The sequence below is a fragment of the Quercus lobata genome, chromosome 2, assembly GCF_001633185.2.
Source record: "Quercus lobata isolate SW786 chromosome 2, ValleyOak3.0 Primary Assembly, whole genome shotgun sequence".
Lineage (NCBI taxonomy): Eukaryota > Viridiplantae > Streptophyta > Magnoliopsida > Fagales > Fagaceae > Quercus > Quercus lobata.
In genome coordinates, this window is record NC_044905.1 from 38,808,669 (window position 1) to 38,811,661 (window position 2,993).

The window sequence follows — 2,993 nt, forward strand, 5'->3', positions numbered from 1 at the left end:
AAGAGCTAACATTTGTTAGATAAGGTCATTTGGGAGAGTTTCCCTTTTCAAGTAGAAGGTACCATGATCATCCATGCGGTTGGACAACTTACTTCGGGTGGTGGTGATGGAAGGCTGGCTTGGTAGACATGTTGGACGAGTTTATTGTAGAGTGGCAGGAAGTTTGCTTAAGGGGTGAAAATATTATCCTTACCAGTACTCATATTTTTACATGCAACTCTTTTCCCCAGCAAATGAGGCAATCAGAGTTATGGTCAAGGGAAAGGTATCGGTTTTTCTGCCGTGCTGTTGTAAGCGATGTAGTGCTTCGCCCCCCAACAACCAATGTGGATCATACTCTGCAGGTAAGAGTTGGGGGGAAAATAAAGGCATAACATCTGTTTGTCCGAATTTTTTCATGTCTTTGGATACCATATAGTTGTAATTCAATGATTTTTCCATTTTTCTTTTTTCTTACTTTGCTTTTTGATGGACTTTGTTTCGAGTTTATATTTATATTTTCCAAACCTCTGGCTCGATCTATTAATTTGTTTGGGCGAGAGGAGAGGTTGGAGAAAGGGCAAACACACCTTTTAATATTATTATATCAAACTTGCAACATTCTTCTTAACACGACTTAATTAAGATTTTAACCCCAAACGGGAAAAATATGAACAATAATTTTAGATTCATTTGCATGTATAAATTGTCTCATTTAACTGGACTTCATGAAGTTTAGTTCTAGGAAAATATATGTAATGTTTTCAAATTCTTTACCGAAATACTCTGATTGCTTCCTAACTAATTTTCTAACTTTAGTTCATGTTGTTTCTGATCCCAAAAAAAAAAAAAAATTCATGCTTTTTTGGTTTAAAGGTATGGAGATGCTTGAACTCTCAATGAAAGGGTATCTTCAACTAATGTAACTTTGTGCTATTTTCCTCTCCAGGAAATTTCTTCAGCAAGTCTTGATGCTTCCAGTTTGAGTTCTGATCAAAATGTCACTATGCAATAAGAAGGTTGACTGATTACATTGATGATACTATAACTCAGTATCTTTCATTTGGTGATCCCAAATTGTGTTGTGAGAAGCTTGAGAACTTGCTGACACAAGGTCTCCTTTATAAACAGTTAGAAGGCACTCAAGGCAGGGAAGTAAAATCACAACCAACCATCAAGTTGCATCCCCTGCACTACCTCTGTCTAAATGCATATACTACACTCGCTTCAGCATATGAAGTCCGCAGCAAGTGACTTGTTGGGTCTATATTCTGAAATGGATGAGCATCTGTTGGAAGCTCTGGACTTGAGCAGGACCAGTGCAGCATACTCATTATTGCTTGCAGGTGCTACACACCATTTGTTTTGCTTTGAATCTTCTATAATTGCAACAGTTGCAAATTTCTGGATAAGTGCTGGGGACTCCTTATTAACTCTTTTTTAAAGTTCTGTATGGAGTGAGTTTGCAAAATGGGATCTGCCTTAGCGAACCCTCCTCTCTTGAAATGCATATGCTCTAAATGCTCACTGATGGATAATTTTAAAGCCATTCTATTTCATAGGGAAGCTCAAAATGCAGATTTTGAGGATATATCTAGTGAGTTCCTTGATTGTGTCACTATCATTACACAAAAGGTTTGGAGTTTTCTTAATCATGGTTGCTATTATTTCAGAGAATTTAGAGATCCCATTGACTTAAGCTGGCTTGGAACTTCAAAAATTTTCCAGCTTAAGGGATGTTCAGCCTCATCTTTGCAGCACTGCTGAAGGACATGGTTTCAACCTCCTAGGAAGAATGAATATCTTCCAGCTTGGTGTCCATTGCTTACAGTATGGAGGGTATTTATTTAGCAAGCATATGTTACGGTCGACATTCCCATTTGACTAGTCAGGTTCAAAATATTCTATACTGTGAAGAGTGTTTGATAAATGATTCGCCTGAAACAGATTGAGTTATGAATTAAAAGGAGTTTTATACTTTGTCCAAGCAGTCACTGATTAACTTGAGCTAGTTTTGTTTGATATTTATTTGCCCTTCTATCTAAGTCTTTCGTTGAAAGGTGTATGCATTGCGATGGAAGATTTCGTAAGAGTTTCTACTGTCTGCAAACGTAACAATGTGATTGTACGCGTATATAAATATGCCTGCTGATGCAGTTGATTGCGTGGACGGACTTGGACCCACAAACACTTGCAAAAAGAACACCAGAAGCTACGCCAGGGATTGTTGGCGGAGAACTGAATTAACTGATGCCCAAGTCAAATTACAGGCAAAAAAAACTCTCATGAATTTGGCCCCTACCTGAAGCTTTTTTAATTCTTTGTAAATTGATCTCAACCATCCAAAGCATCTAGGAGTTATTTGGACTATTAAATAAAAGCATGAAGCCCTATTTTTTCCTTTATTACCAATTTACCATACTTTATCACAATACCAAAAATAAAAATGCAAGCCTTTAGATTTAGAGAGGAAGACTTTCATATTGTTCTGACAAAAACGTAGTGGCCAGCCAGGCCATTTCTTCCTTTTATTTTTTTTTGAACTTTGGATGCATAAAAACCCTACAATTAGAGTTTCTCTAAAGAATTTATTCGTAGTAGGTTCCAGAGACTTTCAATTAGTAGCACATCGGTGTTCTTGTCCTCAATTTTTTTGATTTGTGTTGTTCACATAAATTTTATAAAGATGGCAATTAGAGAAAATAAGTTTTAATGAGTCTTGAGAAAAATTTCTAGCCACCCACTTTGGGAAATTTTTTTTTTTTGAGCCTTAAAACTCTTCTCTAAAGAATTCTTCAAGGGATGGTTTGAAGTTTCTTTCAAAGTTTTTAACTTGGTTGTCACATAAAACCAACATCATGTTGAGATAAGTAATAACATCAAATAGGATGGTAACTACATCAACTGATCGAAATATTATTCAAAAGCTAGTAAGTCAACTGTTACAAGATTATTAATGTCAAGAGAAACAAACTCCATCTAGACTAAATTAGAAAAGAAAACCTTGTTCTCCT

The 2,993-nt window shown here is 36.2% G+C and overlaps 1 pseudogene; it reads left to right on the forward strand.

Moving 5' to 3' along the window:
• The first annotated feature begins 233 nt into the window (after nucleotides 1–233).
• On the forward strand, nucleotides 234–1,931 carry LOC115964245 (annotated as a pseudogene).
• The last annotated feature ends 1,062 nt before the right edge of the window (nucleotides 1,932–2,993 follow it).